At 44.2% G+C, this 24,071-nt stretch overlaps 1 long non-coding RNA gene across 4 annotated transcripts; it reads left to right on the forward strand.

Moving 5' to 3' along the window:
* The first annotated feature begins 250 nt into the window (after positions 1-250).
* LOC104664528 lies at positions 251-23,826 on the forward strand. Of its 4 annotated transcripts, XR_004058291.1 has the most exons (5): positions 251-1,062; positions 14,786-14,983; positions 17,717-17,820; positions 19,524-19,619; positions 23,810-23,826. It is a non-coding gene; the product is annotated as an uncharacterized LOC104664528 (long non-coding RNA). The 4 variants fall into 4 exon arrangements; XR_004058289.1 differs by lacking the exon at positions 23,810-23,826 and having other exon boundaries at positions 19,524-20,045; XR_748287.2 differs by lacking the exons at positions 17,717-17,820; positions 19,524-19,619; positions 23,810-23,826 and adding exons at positions 6,602-6,790; positions 7,234-7,327 and having other exon boundaries at positions 14,786-14,804.
* The last annotated feature ends 245 nt before the right edge of the window (positions 23,827-24,071 follow it).

Raw genomic sequence — 24,071 nt, forward strand, 5'->3', positions numbered from 1 at the left:
TCAAGTCTCTCACCTAAAAGGAGCGCAGAAGACGTGGAACTGGCGGCAGACGCGTGACCAGAGTGGAACCAAAAGTGGGTGGCCTGGGAACCTAAGGCGTGGCCAGAACTTAAGGTAGACAAGTGCGCATGCGCCGGATGCCCGTGGCCAATGAGGACCCTAGGGTTGTGGCATGTGGCCTAGGAGGACGGCCAGGACTGGCCAGAAAGGAGAGGTGTGGAATGCAGGAAGAGAAGTGACGCGGACCAGACGGGTCTTGCCTGTTCCTAGAGAAAGGAAGGGGTTAGCCGCGGCGGGAACGGCCCCGCCAGTGAGGAGAGCAGGCAGCAAGGCTTAGTGGAAAAGGCGTGGCCCAGGCGTACCGCAGGGGCGTGACCCGAACGAGCTGTCCTTAGCTCTTACGTGAAGGGCGTGGCGTAGTCCCAAGGGTGTAAAAAAAGATGTTCGAATTGGCGGGAGGGTCGGCATACTTTAGGCGGAGTAAGGACGTGGGCCCAAGGGAGGGAGGTAGGGTAGGCAGAATAGTTGTGACTGGATGATCACTGGTATGTGAAACGAACTGCGCTCAGAGGCGCAGACTGGCTGAAGCGTGGGAAAGTGGCCACAGATGGAAAGGCAGGCAGCGGAGTAGTGATGGGCAGGGGATGTGGCGGCGGCAAGGGAAGTAGGGACATGACGTAGTTGGAACGCAGAGACGTGCCTCGAACGTGGGGGCGCGGTCCTTACGTGTGGGCGTGTCTTGTTGCTCTGACGGGCGTAACAAACATGGTGGAGCAGGCGGAGGGCAGAGGCGTGGGCAAGTTAGCGTGCAGGCGCGTGGCAGCGACAGGAGATGTGTAGCCAGAGCGCAGAGCTGGTGTGGACTCCGGCGCAGGGGAAGCGTGGTCAGGGCGAGATTTGAGCCTGGGTCGGGGACAGAGGCGGGACTGATAGGGGCGTAGCCTGGAATGACGAAATGACGTTTGCTGCGTGGGGACGTGGGTAAACGTGAGGGGGCGTGGGCAACATGGCCGCGTGCAGGATCTTCGGGTCCCGGGAGCGAACGTGGAGGTTCTGGCTCAGGTAAGTCCTTCGGGTAAGGGCGGGAGGCAGTAAGGAGCATCGGCAGCATCGGGGCGTGGTCTGCCTGAGAGGGCAGGAACTCTGCCACCTGTCGCAGACACGACCGCGTGCTGCTATCGGCTCTGGAGCCAGGGAAGCTTTTGGTTCCGCGAGGTTGGCCGGGGTCCTGGCGGGGCTTCTCTGAGGAATGGGAGTGGGAGGCTGGCGTCGGGGAAATAGCCACTTCCCCACTCTAGCTCTCTTTATCCACTTTGAGGATCACCAGACATCCTTTTAGGATTCTGTCTATTAAAAAGTAGAACAGCTTTCCCAGAGACATTGCGGAATGAGAGGAGTGCATTTCCAGAAACTGAGGAGCAGCAAGCTGGGACTCCCTCGGGTCTACATTGGTGATCTTCCCACCTGACTATGCCAGGGGCTATGGACAGACACAGCCACCCCAGAGTAGATCAAAAGCACAGTTGTGTCCCGTGGACAAATCTGAGTTTTTCTGTTGTGCCCTGCCCCAGAGCCGGAGGAGAGGAACCTCCAAAATGCAGACATTCTTGGTGACTGGGATTCTGTGTGATATTCAGCGTTAAATACTGCTGCTCTGAGGCTGCTGGAAACGCGTTAGTATTAATATCAGTGTACTTCCCTCACGTTTACTTTTGCTGGAAAAACTTGGGAAATGAGTTAACGAAGATGCATAAACCTTAATTTGTTTATATGTTCTCTGTTAGCCGTTGAATACCACATTGCTTTCTGCTTCCCCTTCTTCCTTTACTGATAATCTGACCATTTCCACTATGCACTTTGAAAGTCTTGCTGGAGTTTGGAGAATAGTCAGAAATCTCTGGTAAGAAATGCTGCCCCTGCGCATCTCTCAGAGGAGTCACTATTCGCAGCGCCTGCATCAGAGTCCCCAGTGAACCAAAGTTCACCCCACCTCCCCGTCTTCGGGGACTTAGTGAAAAGCTGGACTGTTCTTGAATATTTTGGAAATGAAAAACTTTCTGGGGTATTTTAAATCAGTACGTGGGCTGGGCTGGAATTAACCGAAAGGCCAAAACAGCAAGGGCACCATTCTCTGTGCCTATACGTAGCTGCCCTGTTCTTGGAGCCAGGCAAAAAGGCTGCCACTGCTCACAGTTGCAATGGAATAAAGGTTGAGTGCCTTGTGATTGCATATGAATATTAAGGAAATTTGATGGAAAGGGGGAAATTCATCATGTCACTGGCCACACTGGGGCAGTTAGTTGCAACACACAAATCAGGTATAAGAAATATATTTTGAAACCTTTGGCAACCTCAGATTGGGATCACGCTCTCAAGGAAGAAGTGAATGAGAGGAGGAAGCTAAGCTTTCTTAAGACATAGCAGCGTAATATCTTAATTTAAGTTTCAGGAAATTGCAGAAGGCAGGCTTCCTTTTGAAATCAGGAGTTGAGAAAATGAAGAGTCAATCTGATGCCAATCAAGGAATTTTTCAATATAATTGTAACCTTTGGTTAGTACTTTTACGTCTGTTTTGCATAAGTCGCTTAATCAGGCGGAGTTCAAGCTATGAGGCATTTAATAAATACTTATGAATGACATTTAAAGACTTAGACTCTTTTCTTTTTTCACACATTTCTAAGGCTGCAAAACAACAGAAAAAGAACATGTTAGTAATATCCAAGGCATACATGAATAATCAGTGATAGCAAAGGATGTATAGCACAAAAGACTTAGCTCTCCTAGGCCCTATCCAGCCACAAACTGGTAATTGTTGAAATAGAGTATTGGGGGCCGGGCGCAGTGGCTCAAGCCTGTAATCCCAGCACTTTGGGAGGCCGAGATGGGCGGATCACGAGGTCAGGAGATCAAGACCATCCTGGCTAATACGGTGAAACCCCGTATCTACTAAAAAATACAAAAAACTAGCCGGGCGAGGTGGCGGGCGCCTGTAGTCCCAGCTAATGTAGTCCCAGCTACTCGGGGAGGCTGAGGCAGGAGAATGGCGTAAACCCGGGAGGCGGAGCTTGCAGTGAGCTGAGATCCCGCCACTGCACTCCAGCCTGGGCGACAGAGCGAGGCTCCGTCTCAAAAAAAAAAAAAAGAAATAGAGTATTGGATATATAGGTGATTTATTCTCACCTTTTTTTTGTACAAGTTTGAAGTTTGCCCTAATAAGGGAAAAACAAATTCTAAATTCAGTTGACCCATGGTCTATTGCTGTTTAAACCTGTTAAGTGAATTCAGATAGTGAAGTTATTTAAAAACCAGATGCTCTCACCTGGCTCCAGGTACTATCAAGATAAGATATTGAAAGCTTATTGGCAGTCTGTCTTTTAAATCCTGAGCCAGACTTTTACATGGCTTCAACAAGGTGATTTTTCATGTCCTTAGACATTTTGACATACACACTCCCACTAAAAACTGTATTTACACAAACAGATAAAACGAAACAAAAGTGATTTTAACTTTGGTTTGAGAATTGTCAACACCTTTTAGGCAACGCAGACATACTTTAGGTGTCACTGGCTGTTACGAGTTGAATTGCATCCTCCCATCTCAAATTCATATATGTTTAAGTCTTAAGCCCCAGTACTTCAGAATGTGACCTCATATGGAGATTGGGTCTTTATAGAGGTAATTACAGTCATTAGGGTGGCCACTAGTCCAATATAACTGGTGTCCTTAATTAAAGGGGAAATTTGGAGACAAGATGAGAATGGCTTATGAAAATTGGACTTAATGCTGACACAAGCCAAGGAATTACCAGAAGCAAGGTTTATTAGGTGTTCTCCAGAGAAACAAAACCAATTGTGTGTGTGTGTGCGTATGTATATGTGGGTGTGCCTGTGTGTGTCCATGTGCACGCGCACATGTGTGTGTGTGTGTGTTTAGGGAGAGAGAGATTTATTTTTAAAAATTGGCTCATGAATGTAGGCTCATGAAATTTGCAGTGCAGGCCAACGGGCTGGAGACCAGGGAAGAGTTGATATTACAGCCTGTCTTACTCAGTTTTGTGCTGTAACAGAATACCTGACACTGGATAATTTATAATGAACAGAAATTTATGTGGCTCATGATTCCGGAGGCTGGGAAGTCCAAGGGCATGGTGCCAGCATCTGCTCAACATCTAGTGAGGGCTTTCTCTTGCGTCATCCCATAGCACAAGGCAGAAGGGCACGAACATGTGCATGTGAGGGGTGGGAGAGGTTGGGGGTGAAGAAGGAGGGAGGGAGGGTAACGAGGTCAAATTTATCCTTTTATCAGGAACCCACTACCTCAGAAACTAACCAGCTCCCCCTAATAATGGCATTAATCCATTCATGAGGGGAGAGCCCTCATGATTTAATCACCTCCCAACACTTTTGCATTGCAGATTAAGTTTCAAAAATGTGAACTTTGGGGACACATTCAGACTGGATTGTGAGCACAAACTGGTGCCATGGCACAGCTCCAGTCCAAAGGCAGTCTGGAGGTAGAATTTCCTCTTCCTCAGGCAACCTGTCTTTTTTTCACTTAAGGCTTTCAACTGATTGGGTAGGGCCCACTCACATGAAGGGTAATCATCTTTATTCCAAGTCTACTGATTTAGATGTTAGTCTCATCTAAAAAATACATTCACAGTGATATTTAAACTGGTATTTGACCAAACATCTGGGTACCATGACCTACCCAAGTTGGCACATAAAATTAACTATCCAAGTCGAAAGGCCTGGGACAGAGCTCTCATTGCCCTCAGAAGGAACCAACCCTGCAGAGAACTTGGACCTCAGATTTCTAGCCTCCATAACTGTGAGACAACAAAAAATTTTAAGCCACCCAGTCTATGGTACTTTCTTACAAACTAATACATTGGCCTGAAGACCTCCAGTAGGGAGTCAAGCCTAGAGGTAAGGAACCTCTATGGGATTCACAAACTTCCTACCAGTCCCCTTTAATGTAATGGCTGCACATCTCTGGCTCCCTGAGTTCAGCGCACATTCGCACAGTGACACATACACAAAGCAAAGCGCATGGCACTGTGCCAAAAGACTGGCTTCTTATCCTGCTGTGCTTTACTTCACAATGCACATAGAGATGATGCTCGCTCCTTTCACGTAGGTGTAGTCTTCCCTCTAGCTTAGATGGAGCAGAGTCAAGGACAGCAGTGCAGAGGAGAGGAGCTAGTGCACAGCCAGTAACTAGCATGAATGTGCACAAAGAGAGGGGAGGATAAAAGCACATTTGCCTCCTTGCTCAGCATCACTGAGGACCATGGTGTGGGTTTTGTATCTTACACTCTTCTTGGAAAGATGGTATGAAGAAATAAAGTTCAGATTTGTAAGGGAAATGTGTCTTTAGTGCCCCTCAACTTCTATGTTTGTGTCTTTTGCCACCCATTCCCACCTACCTCAACCCCCACCACCACCCCAGCATGGCCATACTGCTAAGAGCCCGTCTTTTGGCAAGAGAAGGCAGAATCTGAGATGGCAGAAACACCCTGCTGTGAACTGGTTTGCTCTGTGTTTTTCTTACCCATACTATGTGCATTTCAAGAGACTCCTAAGGGAGAAGTTACATACCTGGAAGGTACAGTTCAAGTCTTGGTCATCTTTGCATCATAGCACCCACCACTATGCTTGGAGCACAAGAAATGACAATACATTTTGAAATGAAAGTGCTAACTGGCAGAATCCCAGCTCTGTGAGACTAGATGGGGTTCATCGGGAGGGTCCTCTTTTAGATCAGGCAGGATTTGGGCGGTCCTTTGGATCTTTTAGCTAGGGATATGAGACCCTCTTCTCAAAGGAGAAATATTTACAAGTGTTTTAAGAGTATAGACATCCCTACAAATGGGTGATGGCATTTGAGAAAAGGAAAGACCCCCTAGTACTGTCTCAGAGCGTGCTGGCAGGCATGGCACAGTTCTTAGTTGTTGAAATTAGGACCAACATCTTTGTCCCCAAGGGAGCCTACTCGGGTCACTTGACTAGTACTCCCAGCACCCATTTTGAATGAGGCACTGTGTCCCTAAGAGATACAGCTCTGACCAAGGCAGACACGGTCCCTGCCACCATGGGGCTTAGATACTGAAGAGGATGCGGTGATAAAGTACATTCCTGGTCAGGTATTAATTCGACCCTGATAAACACTGTGACCACAAAGCAGTTCTGGGCTGACCTGGTGAGCACGTGGTCGGGAGAGCTTAGAGGAAGGGATGCTGGTGTCAGTCACCTGAAGTGGTGGTAGGGATTCACCATGCACAGATGGAGGGAGAGTCCAGGAAAGGAAGAGCATCTGCACAAGCTGGAGGGAAAGGCAGGAGTTGGAAGAACTAAAGTCCATGTGGCTGGTGGGCAGGCAGGAGCACCAAGTGAATGTGAGGGAAAGCAAGTGGGTCTGTCATCGTGGGGTGACCAGTGAGTTTGAGGAACAAAAATGGATGGATAATTGACTCCCATTTGTCCTCCCTCCACCTCAGGGTGTGTATTACTAGTCTGAATATTGTCCTACCTAGAAGTTTTCTCATGATCTTAAGTCTCTATCGTTTACAGCTTTCAATCCTCTGCCCTCTTCCCTCTAGGTTATTGGGTTCCTGCAAGTTATTTGGGAACTGATCAAGGTTTCAGGGTAAAGATGGTGGTGATGAACAGCCTGAGGGCCACTTGTCCTGTGTCCCCATGCAAATTGCTGTGGAGAAGTTTCTAGATTCCAAGGCCCAGGCCATCCTGCAGCCTCTGTACTTGTACTTACAAAATCCAGAAATAAACCTGTGAGTACACCATTTCATTAAAGAGAGGAGAAAAGACTTGTTGGTTTTATAAAAATCACGTGTGTTAAGCATTTGTAGCTATGATGTCATTGGCATTCCAGTGTGAGCTTATATGCCTTATGGACTGTGAGAATAACTGTTTCTCTATTTGTCCAGTAAAATAAATATGGAACATTCCTTCTTGACAAATGTTAAAATGTTACATTGATGTCATGCAGAAACTGGAGAAGGTTTCAGATATTCTGGAACCTGTTCTTTATTATTTATTGTTAGCAGTTGTCTTTTTGCTAAGGTTGATCCACAAACTGCAGATTATTTCTGTGAATCTTAAATTGCAGGAAGCTGCACATGAATGTTTGCAAGCACTTCAGTGGCTTCATGCTTCAGAATATTCTCTCCAGAGTTAAGAATTGCAGAATTAATTCTAGCTGACTGATTTGCAGGTGTGTGCTCTGCTGTAAAAACAGAAGATCGTGTGATGCAGCAGACGGTCTTCCTCAAGCCTTTCTCATCTTGTTCCCCTCCTGGAAATACAAGGTACTATCCGCAGCTGGATGTTGCAGGGATTCTGCACTGCGGCACGATGGACATTGGGGATAGATCATTCTGTGGTGTGGGGGCTGCCCTTTGCTCACTAGATGTTGAATGGCATCCCTGATCTCTTACCAGTAGCACTCCCCAAATGATCACATTCAGATATGTTTCAGGACATTACTAAATGTCCCCTGGGAGGGAGGGCAAAATAACCCTGGGAGAGAACCACTGAGATGATAGGAGAGATGTCTGTGATGGTGGAGAGATGTGTGTAATGAATTGGCTAAATATATCTTTTAGTTTTTTAAATATATTTTTCACTATTCACAATGAATTTACATAGTTTTCAAATACTGGCTTGTTTCAGAATTTGAGGTTTCTCAGATTGTGCTCTTTGGGTTTACCCTTGTTGAACCTCCGTGCACGTAAGAAAAGGAATTCCATTAATAATGTTGATCTAGCTGGATCCATTGACTTGAAACTGCTTCAAAAGAATTTTTTATTACAAATTTATTTTGTTTTATCCCAACATTGACTATGTTCTCGTTGAGATGAGTTGGTCGGGGTCATAACAAATTTATGATTGCTGGGTGTGCCCATATCCTACCCAGATTGGCTTATTCCAAACCCTGGCACTGCATTCTAAGGCTTAAAGTGGAAAAAATTTAGTCATTTATCTAGTTACTAACGTTTTGTGTGAGTGTGGGGTTTCTGCCTCGATCTTTAGTTTGTTTGTCTTTTTTTTTCTGAAAGTTGAGAGTTAAATCCCTAAAGTCCAGTCAGCCTATGCCATTAGGATAGTTTGCTGCTTTTAGTGCCAACAGAAACCAAACAGTGGTCCCCCGAGGAGGTGGGGTTCGCTTGACTAATAGCTGTATTATATGATGTGTTCTTGTTTCCAAGTTACTAGAAAAAACAGGTGAAAGTCACCATTTGATTTTGTTTGTGGTATATTTCACTGTTCCAACCTGTTTGCCCCAAGAAGAATATTGTGGTCTTTCTTGCCCTGAGCCTTTGAGCAGGTCCTATTCCTATATTCTGGACCCTCATCTGCTCAATTGTAAAAACAATTCTCCTTGTTTCTGACAGCTCAGTACCCCAGTGGAAGGCTAGTGTACACTTGTAACCAAGAATAACCCGAGATTCTTGAGGGTTAGAAACTCAGTTATGTGGCCGCGCACGGTGGCTCATCCCAGCACTTTTGGGAGACCAAGGCGGGCGGATCAGCTGAGATCAGGAGTTCAAGACCAGCCTGACCAACGTAGTGAAACCTCGTCTCTACTAAAAATACAAAAATTAGCTGGGCATGGTGGGGCATGCCTGTAGTCTCAGCTACTCAGGAGGCTGAGGCAGGAGAATCACTTGAACCTGGGAGGCAGAGGTTGCAATGAGCCAGGACCTGTACTCTGTCTCAAAAAAAAAAAAAAAATGAAAAGAAAAGAAACTCAGTTGTGGCAGCTACTTCTAGTACTTTGATTGTTATCATCATCATAGGCTCAGTGCCTGCCTCAGATGTTTTAAGTCTGACCATTTTAAGAGGAGGCAAAGCAGCATAAGGAGTGAATGAAAGTAGGAGGTTGTGGCAAATTCGGAAAGCAGCATTTCAGGTCAGCCCTGTGCTCTGTGCTCATCATATCTTTGCTCCCAAGGCTCTCCACAGATAATCTTTAGCTGTCAACTCAGATTGCTGTTTGCTGTTATCTCAAGTAGCAGACAGTAACTGTTGAAAGTCCTAACTTGAGGGACTTGTAATAAAACAAGATAAAAATAAAAGCCTACACCTGTTATCCAAGATGAAAATAAAATCAATTTCACTTAGTGTATCATCTAGTGAAATTTAGCATAATGATCACATAAAAAGATTTAGGTGGCCGGGCACGGTGGCTCACGCCTGTAACCCCAGCACTTTGGGAGGCCAAGGCGGGCAGATCGCGAGGTCAGGAGATCGAGACCATCCTGGCTAACATGGTGAAACCCCTTCTCTACTAAAATACAAAAAATTTGCCAGGCATACTGGTACGCGCCTGTGGTCCCAGCTACTCAGGAGGCTGTGAGGCAGGGGGATCTCTTGAACCTGGGAGTCGGAGGTTGCAGTGACCCGAGATCGTGCCACTGCTCTTCAACCTGGGCAACAGAGCAGGACTCCGTCTCAAAAAAAAAAAAATTAGGCATGAGATCTTAGACCATAGGAAAATTAATCATGTTAATTCTTCATGAAATATAAAGATTATCAGCTATAATGTAAATAGTACAAATTTAATATTATTCCAGTGATTCTTAATGTTCATGATCTCCCTGCTTTTAGAAAGAAAAGAAACATTTCCTTTTAGGATAACTTGGACTAGAATGGTGCTGTCTAAAATGTAGCCACAATTAAATGTAGCCATTATGGGTATTTACCTGTAAATTTAAGCACGTTAACATAGCCTCACGTGACTACAACTTAACCATAATGACATTTTCATCTTTAGAGAAAGTTGTATTTGACAGCACTGATCTATATTAGAATTCAACTGTATTATAAAGTTCTATTATTTTTCCAATTAATTTTGAAGAACCAAAGCCTGGAGAACAATACTTTTTTTTTTTTTAATTTAGCTTTTAAGTTCAGGGGTATGTGTGCGGGTTTGTTATATAGGTAAACTTGTCATGGGCGTTTGTACAGATGAGGACAAGAGTTTTAACAGGCTTGTTGTGCAATGTGTTCCTAAAGACCTCTGATATAGGCTGGGATGCCCCAGACTATATTGTCTTCATTAACTTTCAAAGGATCTTGAGAAACAGTGGGAGGATTAGGAGTCCCATGGAATTGTACTAATGGCTTCAGGGTTGTCTTCAGCTACCTGGGACTGACTATTAGCCCTGGAACTGACCGCCAAGAAATGTGGGCTTTTAGTCTCCTGTGCTGATAACTGCATGTGTATCCTATGGCTAATGGACTTGGCATCCAAGTGCCTTTTACAGCCCTGATGCTCTAACAAGGCAATTTGTGATCCTGCGATCATCCTCAGCCAAGTCATACAGTGGATCCCTGTGTATCCCATCACTGCACTAAGGCCAAGGCCTACGCAGGTGGTCTTCAATTACATGAGGAAATAGCACATCCCTCATAAAAAGGGTGGTACATAGCAAGGGACCAGATAAAAAGCACGTGAGGGTATAGGGCAACATTGTCCTATAGACATATAATTGAGCCACATGTAATTCTCAGTTTTGTAATAGTCATATTAGAAAAGGGGAAAAGAAAACAGGTGAAATTAATTTTAGTAACATTTTACTTAACCCAGTGTATCCAGGATATTATCACTTTAACATGTGATCCATATAACAATTGTTAATGAGTTTACATTCTTTACCTTGCACCAAGTCTTCAAAGCCTGTTGGGTGTTTTAAATTTACAGCACCACTCGTTTAGGATTGACCAAGGGGGCAGCATGGGAACACCAGCGTTTGGAAAGAATGAGGAGAATGATTAGATAAATGAGGAGGGTTCTAATAGAAAAACACAGGCACTTGGACCCAGAAGTTTCCACTTGATATACTGTCTTCAGCACAGGAGCACCCTGACAAAGCTGGTAATTTGGGAAAACTGAGTGGCTGAACTCAGGGTAAAGGGAAGTGAGAAAAGAGGACAAGTGACCAAGAGGCTTTGTGTGAAGTCTGCGGTGTAGGGTTCAGAACTAGGCTAGTGGTCTGGGCAAGGCGAGGAAGAGCTAAACCTGAATGATTGTTAAAGAAAAATAATGTGGGCCGGGCGCGGTGGCTCAAGCCTGTAATCCCAGCACTTTGGGAGGCCGAGACGGGCGGATCACGAGGTCAGGAGATCGAGACCATCCTGGCTAATACGGTGAAACCCCGTCTCTACTAAAAAATACGAAAAACTAGCCGGGCGACGAGGCGGGCGCCTGTAGTCCCAGCTACTCGGGAGGCTGAGACAGGAGAATGGCGTGAACCCGGGAGGCGGAGCTTGCAGTGAGCTGAGAGCCGGCCACTGCACCCCAGCCTGGGCGGCAGAGCAAGACTCCGTCTCAAAAAAAAAGAAAAATAATGTGATCCGTGGCAGTAATGGGAAATAAAGCAAAAAGAAGCAAACTTCTTCAGTGATACGCTTCATCTGATTCATTCGATCTACCATAGTAGTTGAAAGCCAGCTTGCATCAGGGCGCGGTGGCTCATGCCTGTAATCCCAGTACTTTGGGAGGCTGAGGTGGGCGGATCACGAGGTCAGGAGATGGAGACCATCCTGGCTAACATGGTGAAACCCCATTTCTACTAAAAATACAAAAAATTAGCTGGGCGTGGTGGCGGACACCTGTAGTCTCAGCTATTTGGGAGGGGTGAGGCAAGAGAATGGCGTGAACCTAGGAGGCGGAGCTTGCAGTGAGCCGAGATTGGGCCACTGCACTCCAGCCTGGGCGACAGAGCGAGACTCCATCTCAAAAAAAAAAAAAAGCCAGCTTGCTTGCAGAGCAGTGGGGGAGGCCGATAACTAAGCACGTGTACATAAAATTGTAACTATACCCATGTAATAATGTTGTGAAGGGCAAAACCAGAGGGCTATGATTAAAAATTCAAGGGGATCATGTTATAATAGGGTAGTCACAGGAGCCAGTGCCAAGCGGAATGAGGGGAAATTGATTCCAGCAGAGGAGGAGAATCAGGAACTAAGGGGCTTGATGCAGAAATGAGCTTTCTATATTTGAAGAGCCCAGGGACATACAAGGAGGCTAGAGAAATAGGTGGTGCAAGCATAAAATAAGTCAAACACAGGACTAGGCATATAAATAAGAACTAAGACCAAGTGCATCCTCACCATGAAATCTAAAGGAGTTTTCTTGCTCATCAGTGAGAGATTATTGACACCTTTTTAATGACAGTGTGCCCTTCGCTCACTTAAACCATGATTGAAACAGTCACAGTCTCTTCACTTTCTACACATAAGAAAAACCTGAAAATGAAGCCTCTGTTAGAATGCTTCGTCATTACCTTCCTGTTTTGAGGGAAAGTATGACAACTGCCAAGAAATCATTTCTATCTGTATTTTGTTAAAATGGCAGAAGGGGAGGGAAGAGGAAGAGAAAAGTGTGAGTTTATCATTAGCAAAACAAGCCCTTGGCAAAAAGTTGGCTTCAATAGGGGGATAGTGACCAAGGACTGCCTCTCCCCACAGTGGGTTGGATGGTCTAGCCTAGATGGATGGTCTTTGTTTAAAAAGGAGGAGGTGGGTAGGAGGAAAGAAAACCTTCTGGAAGCTGAACTTGTAAACTCAAGGGCATAAATTGATCGTGTCATTATGGTCATTAAAGAGCAATTGCAGGAATAGGCCCAGTTGTCTTGGGCTGGTATTTGCATGAGTGTGAGTGTTGATACTTCCCATTTCATGAATTAAATGGGGAACAATTAAGGGTGACCAAGGCATCATCTTAGGGAGCTGATTGTGACTCCAGTTCTTCCCTAGTCTTCACAGGAGAATGGCTTTGAATGGCTTTGAAGAATATGAATTCTCACATTATCAACCACTGAGTATCTCAGAGGGGAAGGTGCGTAGTCTCTTTGTGTCAGGAATCTTTAAAAATAGAATCGGCCCTTTAAGGGCTTTCTAGAAGGAATCTGCATTCTGATCAGATTATAGTATTGAAATATTGTGCCAGTTCAAATGCATTTTTAATTTTTGGCTCCTAAATTTAATGGAAAATTATTGTTCTTCTGTGAGGAATTCTTTCATACTAAGAAAAATTAAAACATTGGGTTCAACCTGTTGGGTATTATGCTCACATGGCTGGGGTGACAGGACCGTTGGGACCCCAAGCCTCAGTGTCACTCCATATACCAAACCTGCATGTCTACCCTTTATAGTTAAAGTAGAACTTAATTTTTTTAAATAGGTTTAAATCTCTTTAGAGATAAGAGAATACTATGTTATAGGAAGAAGTAGGAAAAAGAGAAGAATATTCTGAGTTTCTGTAGACTGAGATTCTCAACTGGGCCACTGTTGACATTTGGGGCTGGGTAACTTTGCAGTGGTGGCTTCCTCTGCTTTGTGGAATGTTTAGCAGCATCCCTGGCATCTATCCACTAGATGGCAGTAGCACCCTCTTCCAGTTGTGACAATGAAAAATGTCTCTAGACAATGCCAAATGTCCCCTAGGGCCATAGTCACTCTCTTTGATGAGACCACCAGTCTGGACACTCCCAAGAGAGCTCAGTGTCTGTACTGCCAGGACACTTTTGCCCACCCTCACAAAAAAATAAAGCTAAAGCTAAGATTTTAAACTTCCATCTTTGGGCTGCTACTGAAGCAGGAGAACTGTCCCCCTGTAAGAGTAAACCAGAGGGAAGTTTCTGGTTTTTATGGAAACAAGAGGGTGTCTCTGCCATGTTTGGGGGATTTGACTCGGTAGGAGCTGCCTAGTTATTTCTTAAATCCTTCGACCCATTCTTAGTGGTAGGGCGAGATGCAGAGGGGTCATTGGTAATGATTTCTCTCAATACATGTTTCTCCTAGTTTTCCTGTTGTTCTTGATCCTACCCATCCATGGTACTTCTAAAGGACAGGCAGCTGGACCACCCCAAACTGATACACATTGGTTCTGCTCATCACACATGGGGGTCTCAACAGGCCGATCTGTGTTATCAGCAAGTCTGCTGATACTTATTAGGGACTTGCTACAGAGACCTGGTGCTTGACTCTGGAGGACAATCAGCATCAGCAATGTCTTCAGTGCCTGTGGGGGATGAATTGTATGTGTACACCTTAATAGATAATCTCCACATCCCTGTGACACACTGCGACCTCCAGGGACCTTAGCAGTGCCGATGTTCTAGCCAGGTTTTGCAGGATGGCTGCCTGGTCCTCAGAGTTTGCTTACATAGGAGGTGAACTCAACTCAGCATGCACAGTTATGTGGGGCGAGCATCTTAAGGATGCAGGCTATGCGAGCCTTGATTTCTACCAGCCAACCAATTAAACACAATACTTGATTGAACATTTCCTTTCTCAAAGTTCTGCCCCCATTTTTTTTGTGTGTGTTTTTTGAAAATAAGTCTGTTATTGAAAATCAAATTAGTTTGTCTTTGTATTTAGAGCTAGTTTGGGGGCTTAGGGCTTCGGAAATTCTCAGTGAAGAAAAGAAACTCATTTATGAATACCTATTTCCACATGGCACTAATCTCCATGCATTTTACTGTTATCACAGGACTGATAGCACTTGGTTTAGGTGAGCTTAGTAGGCAGACTGAGATGAGTTGGGTTTTCAAGATGGCAGAATGCTGTTCTTCTGCTTTTAGCCTTTGCTTGTCTTTTAGCCTTTGCTTTAGTCAGCTGATTAAGGCCCTGAATGGCTAATTGCTAAAGCTGTTAGTTCCCATTAGCCTTGACAGGGTCTCCAGAAGTAGAATTGCCTCATATGTGATGCTAGATAGTGGACAGTCTTGATAATAGCCTGACCTGCTTTCTTCTAGTGCATCCACTCTGGGAGAGCGTGGACCTGGTTCCTGGGGGCGATCAACAGTCACCCATCAACATTTGGTGGAGGGACAGTGTTTATGATGCCGGCTTAAAACCGCTCACCATCTCTTATGATCCAGCCACCTGCCTCCACGTCTGGAATAATGGGTACTCTTTCCTCGTGGAATTTGAAGATTCTACATATAAATCAGGTGAGGGCAAGATCTGGTGGTCTTGTAAGGAGTTAAAGAAACAGTGTCATGTTAACAGAGGACAGATCAAACTCTCTCCATGACAGTATTGACCTCTTTGTGAGCAATGGCATGGAAGTCATTGGAATTTAAAAAAAAATTATGGTAAAATATACATAATATGAAATTTATCATCTTATCCATTTTTAAGAATACAGGCCGGGCGCGGTGGCTCAAGCCTGTAATCCCAGCACTTTGGGAGGCCGAGACGGGCGGATCACGAGGTCAGGAGATCGAGACCATCCTGGTTAACACAGTGAAACCCCGTCTCTACTAAAAAATACAAAAAATTAGCCGGGCGAGGTGGCGGGCGCCTGTAGTCCCAGCTCCTCGGGAGGCTGAGGCAGGAGAATGGCGGGAACCCGGGAGGCGGGGCTTGCAGTGAGCTGAGATCTGGCCACTACACTCCAGCCTGGGCGACAGAGCAAGACTCCGTCTCAAAAAAAAAAAAAAAAGAATACAGTTAAGTAGTAGTATATTAAGTACATTTCCATTATTGTACAATCATCACCACCATCTAGCTCCAGAAATCCTTTCATCTTGCAAAACTGAAACTTTACCCATTAAACAGTATTGCCCCATTCACCCTCCCTCCAGCTCCTCGCAATCAGTATTTGGCTTTCTTTCTTTCTTTCTTTTCTTTCCTTTCTTTCCTTTCTTTCCTTCTTTCCTTCTTTCTTTCCTTTCTTTCTTTTCTTTCTTTTCTTCTTCCCCTCCCCTCCCCTCCCCTCCCTTCCCTTCCCCCACCTCTCCCCTCCCCTTTTCCTCCGCGTCCGTCTCCTTCTCCTACTCCTTCTTCTTCTCCTCCTCCTTCTCCTTCTCCTTTCTTGACAGATTCTTGCTCTGTCACCTAGGCTGGAGTACAGTGGGGTAGTCTCAGCTCACTGCAACCTCTGCCTCCCAGGTTCAAGTGATTCTCCTGCCTCAGCCTCCCAAGTTGCTGGGATTATAGGCGCCTGTCACCACGCCCAGCTAACTTTTGTATTTTTAGTAGAGGGGGGTTTTACCATGTTGGCCAGGATGCTCTTGAACTCCTGACCTCAAGTCATCTGCCCGCCTCGGTCTCCCAAAGATCACAGACATGAACCACCACGCCCAGCCAGTATTCTGCTTTCTGTCTCTATGAATCGAACTACTCTAGGCACCTCATATGAGTGTAATCATACAGTATTTGTCTTTTTGTGACTGGCTTATTTCACTTGGTATAATGTCCTCAGAGTTCATCCATGTTGTAGTGTGTGTCAGAATTTTCTTCCTTTTTAAGGCTTAATGATACTCCATTATATGGATAGACCACATTTGTTTATCTATTCCTTACCTTTTGGCTTTTGTGAATAACGCTGCTATGAACATGGGTGTACAAATGTTTCTTTTTGTTCTTTTGGGTATATGCCCTGAATGGGCTTTCTGGATGATCATTGGACTCACTTTTCAGTGTATGGAAAAATTCCCTTTTCTTTTTTATGGACGTTTCCTTCTAGTATAGGTAATATTTTTTATTAACAAATACGTATATCTCTGTGTACAGATTTTGTAATTGGCATAGAAGAAAGGGCATGAAATGAAATGAAAGCTTTACCAGAAATCTATTTTCTGTGTGTTTATGTGTTGAATATGTACTAGTTTTCCTCTGCTGGCTTACTTTGCAAATAACTTCTATATTAAATAGTAATTCTATTTAATTACATTGTAAAATATAAGATCACAATACAGAGCAGAAGGATAATTAGGCAAGAAAAGCACGTTTTATATTTGTGGCCACCTAATAACACGTATGAATTTTATCATTATTTATGTATCCAACATTTTCTGAGTGGCAACTATGTGCAAAGCACTGCACGAAGTGCCAGGAGTACTAATTGTCAACCACCCAAAGGGCAAAGTCTAGTGAGGGAAGAATGCTTGAAATTAAAATTATAAAGCAAGTGTGGTTTGAAAAATGTTTCTGAAAGGGCTATGGGACCACAGAGGAAGGCGTGTGATACAGACTACTCAGCGGAGTCTATGATGATTTCACTAAGGAGGAGCCATTTATATTAGGTATTAAAGGATGTATGGAAGTTTGCCAAGAGCATTAGAAGGGCATTCTGGACTGAGGGAAAGTCGTGCAAAGGCAGATGTGATAGAATGTTCAGGAAATGACCAAAAACAAAAAAACAAAATGATGTGGCCAGAATGTTGAATGTGTGTTGTGGGGAGAGGCAGTGAGAGTGGTGATCATCAAAGCATAATAGGGTAGATGGAGGGCAGGCTCATCAGAAACTAGTTATATGTAAATGAGAGAGTGGCATAGCATGATTTTAATTAGCCAGTAACTTTATGTTTTTAGATTAGCCCAGGCAGCAATGCAGGGCCACAAGTTGAGATTAATCCAAGTGATAGGTGGTTGGAGATTAAATGAAGGCAATAGAAATATAGAAAATAGCAACTTTTAAAAAGCATTTCTGAAATAAAAGCAACAGAACTAGGAGGTGACATCCTCTTCCAGAGAAGAGAAAGCAAAGTTAACCAAGACCTTGAGGTGTCTCACTTAGGAGACTTGGGGGAATGGTGATGCCAGAAAATAAGTTCATGAGTGGTGGACAAGGAATGATTTGTAGAGAAGTTATCTTAATCCATTTGTGTTGCTACAAAGGAATATCTGAAACTGTAATTTATAAAGAAAAGAGGTTTACTTGACTCATGGTGCTGCAGGCTGTACAGGAAACATGCTGCTCACATCTGCATCTGGTGAGGTCCTCAAACTGTTTCTCCTCATGTTGGAAGGCCACGGGGAGCCAGCACGCAGAGATCACATGGTAAGAGGGAAAGGAGGAGGTACCAGGCTCTTTTCAGCAATCAGTTCTGTGACTGGACGCAATGGCTCACACCTGTAACCCCAGCTCGTTGGGAGGCCAATGCGGGAGGATCACTTGAGGCCAGGAATTGGAGACCAGTCTGGGCAATATAGTGAGACCTTGTCTATACAAAAAAAAATTAAAAAAAAAAAACAAAAAAAACCCAGCCAGGCATGGTGGCACATGCCTGTAGTCCCAGCTACTTGGGAGGCTGAGGTGGGAGCGTCACTTGAGCCTAGCAGGTCAAGGCTGCAGTGAGTCACAGTTGTGCCACCGTACTCCAGCCTGGGTGACAGAGTGAGACCCTGTCTCAAAAAAAGAAAAAACCTAAATCAGTTATCTTGGGAACTAAAAGTAAGAACTCACTTCCACCCGAATGGCACCAAGCTATTTATAAGAGATCTGCCTGCGTGATCCAAACACCTCCCATGAAGCCACCTCCAACACTGGGGAGCAGGTGTCAACATGAGACCTGGCAGGACCAAACAGACCATATGCAAACCATAGCAAAAATATAGGGAGATCATAAGGAAATATAATTGCTTCTTATAACTTTTTTGTAATTTAGGTTTTGTTTGGTTTGTTGGTTTTGCTTTTTTTTTAATAGGATCTCACTTTATCACCCAGGCTGGTGTGCAGTGGTGCAGTCATAGCTCACTGCAACCTTGAACTTCTTAGCCCAAGTGATCCTTCCGTCTCAGCTTCCCAAGTAGTAGGGACTACACAGTTGCGTAACACCACACCCAACTCATTTTAAAATTTTTTGTAGAGACGAGGTCTCACTGTGTTGCCAAGGCTGGGCTTGAACTCCTGGCCTCAGGTGATACTCTTGCCCCAGCCTCCCAAAGTGCTGACGTGAGCCAACGCACCTGGCAGTAATTTAGTTTTAAATGTAATATCAACAATAAAAACATTTTAAGTGGTCATCTCTCAAAGAAGAAGTGTGTCTTCAACTTTTTTTTTTTTTTTGAGATGGAGTCTTGCTCTGTCACCTAAGCTGGCGTACAGAGGCACGATCTCGGCTCACTGCATCCTCTGCCTCCCAGATTCAAGCGATCCTTCCACCTCAGCTTCCTGAGAAGTTGGGATTACAGACACCCACCACCACCACGCCTGCTGATTTTTGTATTTTTTTTTTTTAGTAGAGACGGGGTTTCACCATGTTGGCCAGGCTGGTCCCAATCTCTTGACCTCAAATGATCCACCCACCTTGGCCTCCCAAAGTCTTGGAATTACACATGTGAGCCACTGCACCCAGCCAGTCTTCAAGTGTTGTCTAATTCCTATAAGGATAATTTATTTTTCTCAATGTAAACATTTTCTCTTTTAAATGTAAATGGATTTTAGATGTTAGTATTTCATGGAAAGCAGAATGGGAACGAGCAAATGTTGATCCCTTACTGAAATGCGACTCAGTTTGCTATATGAATTTTATTTTTTCTCCCTAAGTCCTTTTATTCCAAAGAAATATTAATTGCTATTCTTGCCTAAATTTCTTCCTGGTCTTTGTTTCTATCTCATTTTGGATTGTCATATGGTTTTCTTAGTGGCTTTACTTTGGGTGAGGAAACATGTTTAAATGTCATAGGTTGACTGAGGGTGTGGGTTTATTCTGGAGAGATTCTGTGTAGTCATGTGTTAACCCTCTTTCCATGGTGTTTCAGCTGCACTTAGTGCATTGGAATGCAGTCAAATTTGAAAACTTTGAGGACGCAGCACCGGAAGAAAATGGTTTGGCTGTGATAGGAGTATTTTTAAAGGTAAAAAAAACTCACCAACTTTAAATGATGTGGTGTATTCTAGAATGAAAAGATAGAACATTATAATATTGTTGTTTACTTTAAGAATATTGGGATCCATACACTGGTAAGATAAATAGTGCTTGAAATACAGGATGGTTAAGGATATATTTTAAATGGCATGAAACTGTGCCGTCCAATAGAGTGATCACAAGCCACATGTGACAGTTGAGCTCTTGAAATGTGGCTGGTGTAACTTAGGAAATGAAGATTTAATTTACTTCTAATTCACTTAAATTTCAATTGAAAAACTGATATTCAATTCAGTTATTGAAAAACTTTTGGGTCGGGCGCAGTGGCTCACACCTGTGATCCCAGCTCTTTGGGAGGCCGAGGCAGACGGATCACTTAAGGCCAGGAGTTCGAAACCAGCCTGGCTAATGTGGCGAAACCCCGTCTCTACTAAAATTACAAAACTTAGCCAGGCGTGATGGCAGGCGCCTGTAATCCCAGCTTCTTGGGAAGCTGAGGCACAAGAATTGCTTGAACCCACAAGGCAGAGGTTGTAGTGAGCCAGGATCGTGCCACTGCACCCCAGCCTGGGCGGCAGAGCGAGACTCTGTCTCCAAAGAAAAAAAGAAGAAAAACTTTTAAGAATGTTTGGAACCATTTGGATATGTATATATATGTTTTCAAGTATAAATTTTTTTAAATCTAAATATAGATCAAGTATCTTGATGAAAAAGGTAGCATCCAAATTGAGATGGGCTGAAGTATAAAATACACAACAGATTTTTAAAACTTAGTATGGAAAAAACATAAACCATCTCAGTAACTTTTCTTACTGATTACGTGTTGAAGAGATAATATATTGAATATATTTGGTAAAATTATATTATTAAAAAGGATTTCATCTATTTCTTTTTACTTTTTAAATGTGGCTACTAGAAAATTAATTACCTCTGTGGCTTCTATTTTTAAGCACTGGTATAAAAGGATAAAGGCAAATAAATAAATAATGGTTACAATGTAAAATGTATTTTAGACCAGGTGTGGTGGCTCACACCTGTTGTCCCAGCACTTTGGGGAGGCCAAGGCGGGCAGATTACTTGAGTCCAGGAGTTCGAGACCAGCCTGGCCATCATGGCAAAACCCCGTCTCTACTGAAAATACAAAAATTAGCTGGGTATGGTGGCGGGCACCTGTAGTCTCAGCTACTCGGGAGGCTGAGGCAAGAGGATCACTTGAACCCGGGAGGCAGGGGCTGCAGTCAGCCAAGATCACGCCACTGCACTCCAGCCTGGGTGACGGAGTGAGACTCTGTCTCAAAAAATAAAAAAGAATACATTTTAAACAGAAGAATGTATTTTAAACAGAAAGATAAAGGCCGTAAACTCTAGGAAATCCTCATGAAGGGAACTAATATTTATGAGTGCTAAGTGACTCCATATTTGCCAAGTACTTAGTTTATCTTTCTAGGAACTCTCTGATGGCAATATTATTGTCTCCATTTTTCAGATGAAGAAAGTGAAGCTCAGTGAGGTTAAGTGCTTTCCTGCTAGGTCACACAGCTAGCTAATGGAGGACTGGGGTTAAAAATCCGTAGGCCACACTCTCATGGGGCCCCAGAGCTCTTGCAGGTTCGGCAGCTGCAGGCTCCCTGCATGCTCCCAACTTTCATCTGCACTGGAGGCAGAGTGTTTTAAGGGTACCTGGGATTTGTTTTAATCAGGTATAGTAAGAACATGCAGACATGGGAATGACTGTCATGAAGGAAGAAGTTGATCCTATTCCCAGATCCCTAGAAGCTGGAGGCATGACACACCGTGCAGGGCCACATGAGGAAGTACCGGGGTTGGTCAGGAGGCAGAGAAAGTGAGGGGAAAATGCGGGCAAGAGCTTTTATTGTGTTTTCAGTGGGAAGGAACAGGCGAGGCAGGGTATGCAGGCTTGGGATTGGCTACTTCGAATAATTTCAGAGTGTTCTGTGGCCTAGGGGGCTGTCCCCACTTGGCTGATACCTGACCGTGGGGTGATTGGTGCAGGAGAACAGTGGCCCTGGTGTAAGAGCCTGATAAAGTAGATGGCGGGGCTGTAAGCTCTGGATTGCAAATGAAGGGCGCTCTTGCAGCTGTCTGTTCTCTCTGGGAATCAGCCAACCTTGGGAGGGACAGTGCTTGTGGTGTCAACAAGTCCCCAGATGTCAAAGCATTAAATACAAAAGCTATTAATAGAAAACGTGCTTTATATACTGAGGCTCCTGAAACATGCCCTTGAGGACTTAGGGGTCTGTGCCGAAAGCCTCGCCTTCATGTGCTGTAGCCTGTTTGAAGAGCTTCAGCCTCCAGGGTCCCTGTGGGCCAAGGCTTAGAAAGGCTGGGGGAGGTGAGTGGAGCAGGAGCACCTTTCCCTGTGGACTACAGGCACAACTTCAGACAGCCTGCTCATGTATTCTGTGTCCAGTTTAATTCGGCAATGTTTATAACATTCTAAATTGCCAGTTTCAGCGGTTTCAGACTGTGATTTGTTTTTAGATAATCACCAGATGGTCATTTTTAATTCATATTTCATTCCAGTTCTACAGTGAGATGTCCGTTGTTTTTAATGTTTTCTCATTTTTTGTTCTTTAGCTAGGCAAACATCATAAAGAGCTATAGAAATTGGTGGATTCCATGCCATCAACTAAGCGTGGGGTAGTATTTTTCCTAAATTACCTGAAATATATTTTATGTTTCAATCTCAAGAGTGGCGACATTACCAAGGCACTTTGAATTGGGAAGTTTAACTAGGGGAACTGTATTCCGGTTCTCTTTGAACATTGCCTTAGAAGGAGACCTGTAATTTATGAATGACCCTGGCCCTGGGTCACATTGCAGGGGACAGAGGTGATCATGTGGGTGGGCCAATGAGCTTCCTGCGGTGCTGCTGAGGACTTGGGGACTCAGGAACATATTGCTGTCCCCTCCTCTGTTCCTGACACTGGCTCCTTCTAAGTCCTTGTGAACACACCCAGAGCAGCCTTCTTTTCTGTAGCTGCCATCCCACAGGCAGGGAGCAGAGAGCAGTTCTACAGAAACTTGCCTTGTCCAGCTGGAAAGAACAATGACCCACATCCTTCAGGTTGGATGCCTTTGTCCAGCCCCCCAAGATTATTTCTTCTATATTCAGATTATTTGAGATTCTATATTCAGAATCTCAAAGGGCTGTGCTCTGGAGGCCCATATATTCTCTCCTCCCTTTCTTCCCCCACTGTATCCTTCTGGTCCCCACCTCTTTCCCCCTCCTTTCCTCTCCATTTCCCTCTTTCTTCCTCTCCCCATTTAGTACAGAATTCTGACTCCTCCTGATCTGCATTTCATTTTTTGTTTCTATCAAGTTTTATTTTAGATACAGGGGGTACCATGTGCAGGTTTGTTACGTAAGTATGTTGCATGATGCTAAGGTTTAGGGTACGGATTCCATCACTCAGGTAATGAGCACAGTACCCAATGGGTAGTTTTTTAACCTACCCCTCTCTCCAGTAACCCCCAATGTCTATTGTTCCCATCTTTATATCTGTGTGCTGAATGTTTAGTTCTCTCAAGGACATGCAGTACTTGGTTTTCTGTTCTTGCATTAATTCGCTTAGGATGATGGCTTCCAGCTGCATCCATGTTGCTGCAAAGGACATGATTTCATTTTTTTATGGCTGTGTAGTATTCCATAGTGTATATATTATCACATTTTCTTTATCCAGTCCACCGCTGATGGGCACCTAGGTTGATTCTGTGTCTTTGCTGTTGTGAATAGTGTGACAATGAACAGATGAGTGCCTGTGTCTTTTTGGCAAAATGATTTATTTTCCTTTGGGTTTATACCCAATAATGGTATTGCTGCATTGAATGGTAGCTCTGTTTTTAGTTATTTGAGAAATCTCCAAACTACTTTCCACAGTGGCTGAACTAATTCACATCCCCACCAACAGTGTATATGCATTCCCTTTTTCCACAGCCTCACCAACATCTGTTGTCTTTTGACTTTTTATTAATGGCCATTCTGACTGTTGTAAGATGGCATCTCATTGCGGTTTTGATTTGCACTTTTCTGATGATTAGTGATGATGAGCATTTTTCATGTTTGTTGGCCACTTGTATGTCTTGAGAAGTGTCTGCTCATGTCCTTTGCCCATTTTTTAATGGGGTTATTTGTTTTTCTGCATTTCATTTTAAAAGGAAAATTCTCAGTCTCCCTTGAAGAAGTGAAGCCTCCTTCTTTATGCGCTGGGCACTGTCTAATACCTCCCAACAATACTTAGAGGAGACTACCTGCTGGAGCCTCACTAGAATTGAGAGATCAAATGGTTTTGGTTGTTTTCCCACTAGGGAATATAAAAAATACACAGTTAATTGCAGAAACAAAGGCTGGGCATGATTCCATCCTAAGCAGCGATTCTTCAGGTAGCTGCTCAGAAGGGCCTGAAGCTCCTCTGGACCA

The sequence above is a fragment of the Rhinopithecus roxellana genome, chromosome 7 (assembly GCF_007565055.1).
Source record: "Rhinopithecus roxellana isolate Shanxi Qingling chromosome 7, ASM756505v1, whole genome shotgun sequence".
NCBI lineage: Eukaryota > Metazoa > Chordata > Mammalia > Primates > Cercopithecidae > Rhinopithecus > Rhinopithecus roxellana.